This window comes from Lissotriton vulgaris, chromosome 3_1, assembly GCF_964263255.1.
Source record: "Lissotriton vulgaris chromosome 3_1, aLisVul1.2, whole genome shotgun sequence".
NCBI classification, from domain to species: Eukaryota; Metazoa; Chordata; class Amphibia; order Caudata; family Salamandridae; genus Lissotriton; species Lissotriton vulgaris.
This window is the reverse complement of record NC_141689.1, coordinates 2,126,945,632-2,126,952,307: the sequence shown is the minus strand read 5'-3', so window position 1 is coordinate 2,126,952,307 and position 6,676 is coordinate 2,126,945,632. Positions and strand designations below refer to the sequence as shown.

The 6,676-nt window shown below is 48.2% G+C and overlaps 1 pseudogene; it reads left to right on the top strand.

Annotated features, from left to right (window-relative positions):
* Positions 1-5,128: 5,128 nt before the first annotated feature.
* Positions 5,129-6,433, top strand: LOC147728906 (zinc finger BED domain-containing protein 6-like; annotated as a pseudogene).
* The last annotated feature ends 243 nt before the right edge of the window (positions 6,434-6,676 follow it).

Sequence of the window (6,676 nt, the reverse complement as noted above, 5' to 3'; positions counted from 1 at the left end):
TGGCCTGTTGTTGTGGCCTTTTCACCAGGGGTAGTGAGTGTTGCATGGGCCTAGTCTTTCTGTGGGGTGTCTTGAATTTAAACATCATGGAGGGCCTGGATGGTTTGTGATTGTGCTGATTTTTCTGTGATTTTCGTTTTTTTGGCCTGTTGTTGTGGCCTTTTCACCAGGGGTAGTGAGTGTTGCATGGGCCTAGTCTTTCTGTGGGGTGTCTTGAATTTAAACATCATGGAGGGCCTGGATGGTTTGGGATTGTGCTGATTTGTCTGTCTTTTTCGATTTTTTGGGGTGTTCATGGGGACAGGCCATGTGGGTGGGGGCCATTTTGAGTGCTGGTACAGGCAGGCCATGTGCTAGGAGGCAAGTGGCCATTTTGAAAGCAGGCAGTGTTGTTAGGCATGCAACCATTTTGCCTAGTTTTCAACCTTTATCCCCAGGGCTAGTGAGTGTTGCATGGGCCTAGTCTTTCTGTGGGGTGTCTTGAATTTAAACATCATGGAGGGGCTGGATGGTTTGGGATTGTGCTGATTTTTCTGTCTTTTTCGATTTTTTGGGGTGTTCATGGGGACAGGCCATGTGGGTGGGGGCCATTTTGAGTGCTGGTACAGGCAGGCCATGTGCTGGGAGGCAAGTGGCCATTTTGAAAGCAGGCAGTGTTGTTAGGCCTGCAACCATTTTGCCTAGTTTTCAACCTTTATCCCCAGGGCTAGTGAGTGTTGCATGGGCCTAGTCGTTCTGTGGGGTGTCTTGAATTTAAACATCATGGAGGGGCTGGATGGTTTGGGATTGTGCTGATTTTTCTGTGATGTTCGTTTTTTGGCCTGTTGTTGTGGCCTTTTCACCAGGGGTAGTGAGTGTTGCATGGGCCTAGTCTTTCTGTGGGGTGTCTTGAATTTAAACATCATGGAGGGCCTGGATGGTTTGGGATTGTGCTGAATTTTCTGTGTTTTTCGATTTTTTGGGGTGTTCATGGGGACAGGCCATGTGGGTGGGGGCCATTTTGAGTGCTGGTACAGGCAGGCCATGTGCTGGGAGGCAAGTGGCCATTTTGAATGCAGGCAGTGTTGTTAGGCCTGCAACCATTTTGCCTAGTTTTCAACCTTTATGCCCAGGGGTAGTGAGTGTTGCATGGGCCTAGTCTTTCTGTGGAGTGTCTTGAATTTAAACATCATGGAGGGCCTGGATGGTTTGGGATTGTGCTGATTTTTCTGTGATTTTCGTTTTTTTGGCCTGTTGTTGTGGCCTTTTCACCAGGGGTAGTGAGTGTTGCATGGGCCTAGTCTTTCTGTGGTGTGTCTTGAATTTAAACATCATGGAGGGCCTGGATGGTTTGGGATTGTGCTGATTTTTCTGTGTTTTTCGATTTTTTGGGGTGTTCATGGGGACAGACCATGTGGGTGGGGGCCATTTTGAGTGCTGGTACAGGCAGGCCATGTGCTGGGAGGCAAGTGGCCATTTTGAATGCAGGCAGTGTTGTTAGGCCTGCAACCATTTTGCCTAGTTTTCAACCTTTATGCCCAGGGGTAGTGAGTGTTGCATGGGCCTAGTCTTTCTGTGGGGTGTCTTGAATTTAAACATCATGGAGGGCGTGGATGGGTTGAGATTGTGCTGATTTTTCTGTGATTTTCGTTTTTTTGGCCTTTTGTTGTGGCCTTTTCACCAGGGGTAGTGAGTGTTGCATGGGCCTAGTCTTTCTGTGGGGTGTCTTGAATTTAAACATCATGGAGGGCCTGGATGGTTTGGGATTGTGCTGATTTTTCTGTGATTTTCGATTTTTTTGGCCTGTTGTTGTGGCCTTTTCACCAGGGGTAGTGAGTGTTGCATGGGCCTAGTCTTTCTGTGGGGTGTCTTGAATTTAAACATCATGGAGGGCCTGGATGGTTTGGGATTGTGCTGATTTTTCTGTGTTTTTCGATTTTTTGGGGTGTTCATGGGGACAGGCCATGTGGGTGGGGGCCATTTTGAGTGCTGGTACAGGCAGGCCATGTGCTGGGAGGCAAGTGGCCATTTTGAATGCAGGCAGTGTTGTTAGGCCTGCAACCATTTTGCCTAGTTTTCAACCTTTATGCCCAGGGGTAGTGAGTGTTGCATGGGCCTAGTCTTTCTGTGGGGTGTCTTGAATTTAAACATCATGGAGGGCCTGGATGGTTTGTGATTGTGCTGATTTTTCTGTGATTTTCGTTTTTTGGCCTGTTGTTGTGGCCTTTTCACCAAGGGTAGTGAGTGTTGCATGGGTCTAGTCTTTCTGTGGGGTGTCTTGAATTTAAACATCATGGAGGGCATGGGATTGTGCTGATTTTTCTGTGTTTTTTCGATTTTTTTGGGGTGTATAACTGAACTGATGTTCCTCTGTCTTCCATTGCTTTTAGGTGCACAAGACTCAAGAGAACCACCAGTGCCAGGAAGAAGTCCTGCAGCGGTGTGTGTATGCAGCATAATGTCACACGACGTCACGTCTGGCCACAGACAACTCTGCAACTCGTGCAACTGCGGCCTGCTGTTCTGACCTGCTCTGAAGAAGATGGCCCCAAAAAAAGTTACCCGTAGCTCCTCTAGCAAGAAAGTTGCCAGTAAGGAGCAGAAGAAGCAAGTTACCAAGGAGGCTGGTGTGCCTCCCGCCACGTTTTTTGGGAGTAAAAAAAAAGTACGCCTGCAGCAGCAGCGGGATCTGCTGGGGACCAAGCTGGGAGCAGAACCCCTGCTCCATTGGGCTCAGTGCCGCCACCACCACGCCAACTTAAGTCCAAGCCCTTGAGTGCTGCAGAGGCAGTCAGTGTACTTCTTCAATCACCATCGACCAGTGATGTTGGCTCATCGCAAGAAAGTAGCAGCAATGTCCCTGAATCAACACAGGTTGTTGTAACTCATCTGACAAGTGTTGAACAACCACAGCCGCAACAACAACCACATGTGCAAGTACAAGCCCAAGTACATGTGGAAGGAGAGGCAGCGCAAGGAGATGCGCAAGCAGAGGTGCATGGAGGGTCACAAGTGCCCACAATAGTTGTTCCTTCCGAAGTAGGGGCACATCAGGAAATTGACAATCAAGCCGAGGTATCATTTGTGGAAGCCACTCCTCCTGATGATCATTCATTGTCTTCCACATCCCTAGCAAGGAAAAGATCAAGGGTGATGTCTACATCTTCTTCAAGCCCACCTCCTTCTGATGATACGGATCTAAATTGGGAACCATCACTGCCGTATGAGAGTGAGGCACACCGTGATCTGACAAAGGTAGTTAAGCGTAAAAGGAAGCGCGTCCCAAGTGAAATGAAATGAAATGAAATTTGATTTGTAGAGCGCATGGCTGCCCGAAAGCGTCCCAGCGCTTCCTTAGGGAACCCGTCCTGGTATTCCCCTGCGAGATAACCCATTACTGGGCATCCCCAAGGTCAAAGCCAGGCATCCCGCTGTGACGGGCCGTTGTGGAGATTAAGCAAGCTATTGCCCAGAGTTGCAGAGTGGAACTCCATGATTGGAATAGGCACCGAGGCGAGAATTGTCAGGTCCAGGGAACTTTGAGCCCCAGACCGGCCGAGGCGGGGAATTGAACCCTGGTCCGGGCCAGACCTCTGCATCAGGGTCTGCTGCTCCAACCACTTGAGCCACACCACTTGAGCCACACAGTCTCATACTTATGGAGTGTGATGAGGCTCAACAAGAAGTGGCGGATACTCCTGCTGATGAAGACTCTCACGGCGACGACGCAGTCATCATAAAGGTCACTGCAGCCCCAGCGGGCATGCAGCAAAAAGACATTTTGACCCTAGCCCGAGAAGCTGCTGAGCGTGATGATGATGTTGTTGACGAGGAGGCAATGGAAGAAACACCACAATCATTGGAGTTAACTAGTACACCAACACCTACCGCTTTCATATTTCTTACTCGCCAGAAGGGACCTCCATCCACCTCGACCTCAATTAGTGGTGGTGAAAGTGCAAAGCGTACTGAAGTTCGGCAATCCACACCCTCCACTTCATCTGGCATTAGCAGCAGGACCACCACCACCAGTATCGCCGCCTCCTCCGGCCCCCAAAGACATTTCAAGTCCGCAGTTTGGGACTTCTTTAGTGTTTGCCCAAAAAAGGAAAACCTCGCCATTTTTAGCATTTGTAAGTTGGCAGTTAGTCGCGGTAAGTTTGGTTCCAACTATGGTACCGGAGGCCAGAGAGGTCATCTTGAAAGAAAGCACGCTGTCCAATGGTTTGCGCACCTACAGGCGATCAAGGAAGCCCGAATTGCACGTAATGATGTTTCATCTGATGATGACGAAGAGGAAGAAGACGTGTCAAACACTTCACTTACACCCAGTACCCCTGTCAGCAGCACACCCCATGTGAGCCACACTAAGAGTGTGGGAGAGAGTGAGACACCAATGCGAAAAAGTTCATCAGCGAGCGTAACTGGGTCGAAGAAATCATCATCATCCCGTAAATTCTTGGCCCGGGGCAACATCAAAAAGATGTTGTTTACAGAAGCGCAATATGAACGCAACCACCCACTGACGCGTCTGTATAACACTAAGCTGGCTAAAATGCTAGCTCTGGACCTTCTCCCTTTTTCTTTTGTAGAAGGGGTTGGCTCTCTAGAATTAGTGGCAGCGCTCTGCCCTAAATGGAAGGTTCCTAGCCGGTTCTATTTTGCCAGAGTTGCGGTTCCAGCACTACATGAAGATGTGCTGGAGGTGATTGGGGCAGCTTTGCAGAAGAGTGCTGTTCACACTATACATCTGACACCAGACATGTGGACCAGTGGCGCAGGCTCTGATTACATGTGCATCACTGCACACTGGGTCTCTTTTTCAGGGGTTAAAGCAAAGCTAAACGCAGGTGTTGACCCGGACCAAGTTTTTAAAGCTGCTCGGAAACATGCAACATTAGCCATGTTTGGTTTGGAGAAACGTCATACGGCACAAAACATTTTGGATGAGTTTAACACAAAGGTCCTTCACTGGCTGTCCCCAAAAAAACGCCAGATTGGTTATGTTTCCACGGATAATGGTGCCAATGTAGTTAAGGCCATGGAGCTGGGTCACTATTTCAGAGTGCCGTGTTTGGCGCACTGTATAAAACTGGTTGTTAAAAAATTCTTGAGTGATAAAGACAGTCCAGGGTACGAGGTATTGGACACCTGCCGAAAAATGTGCAACCATTTCAGCCATTCTTTTAAGGCCCGGAAGCATCTGAGGAGCCTGCTACATGAACATGGAATGCCAGTGAAAGCACTCATCCAGGAGGTGGCAACACGTTGGAACTCAACCTTCTACATGCTTGAGTGTCTGTATGAGCAGTATACGGTACTCGATCACTATTTCTTAAAACAGGGTACAGCTCAGAAAGACCAGAGTATGGGTGTGGCGCAATGGGACATCGTTAAAAGCCTGACAGCCATGCTTCGTCCTTTTGAGGTCTTCACGCGTGCAGTCAGCAAGGAGGACTGTAATTTGGGAAAAGCTATCCCATTGTTGTACATGCTGGAGCACCAACTGAAGGAGGTGTCTTCTGTGTTTCAAAAAGATGAAAAAAACCAAGACCCTTTTGTTTTGGCGGAGAAATTATTAGAGCGCCTACAAGGTGATGAACGTCTTAAAATGATCCACTCAGAACAGCATTACATATGTGCTACTATTCTGGATCCACGCTACAAAAAGGCGCTGGCAGGCCGAGCATTCTTTCCTTTTGCTGATGAAGATGTTACAAAGTACAAACGTTGGCTAGCCTTGTCAGCCAAGAGGTTTGAAAGAGATCGGCAGAAAATTGAAGGAAAAGGCAGTACATCAGCATCAGCATCAGCAGGCCATCCCCAGTCAAAACAATTCACTTCTGCACCTGTGGCTGTGGCACAAGTGACCTCTCAGCCGTTAAAGACACTGGCAACCGGATCATCTGCACCAGACACAACAGTAGCATTGGATGCTGAAGAGGATTGGCTAACTCGGCTTGGGTTTGATTCTCAAAAGGTCACAGCAAAAGCTAAGCAAAGTGGAGGAACCTTGGAGGACCTTGAGCCGATGGTGCAGGACTATCCGAATGACTCAACAGAGGTCTATGTTAATGCTGGCGTATTGGCATGGGAAAAAAGAATTGTGGCCACAGCTCTCCAACCTGGCTTTAAATACTTGTCTTGCCCACTCACAAGCGTGTCTTCTGATTGTGTTTTCAGTGCTGCTGGTGGCATTGTAACTCCCAAACGGAGCCGCCTCTCGCCCAAAAATGTGGAGAGGTTAACAATGATCAAGATGAATCAGCACCTCATACCACCAGATTACAAACTATGAGAAAGCACGCCGGATGAAGACGAGGTGGACAGCAACGTAGATGAGGGAATTTCTTCTCTGTTAGGTGACACTGAGCTCACCCTGCCTGAATTCGCAGAGTATGATGACGAAGCCGTATTCTTATTCCTGGACCCTGACACCGAGCCCAGAAAATGAGACAATGAATCAATAACTTTCTTTTTCGTCCTTATTCACTTTTATTCCTATGTGTCTGTCTTTCTTTGTTGTGCACAGTTAATATAATTCAAACTTTAATCACCTAATCACAAAAACAAGCCCATCAGCAGAACTGTCTTCACTTGTTTGCTTATTGATTTGAAGGTGCCGCAGTCTGCATTCCTCAGGTTCACAAGTTCAGAAGCCATTAAATCAATGGGGTTCACCCACAGAATGAAAGGA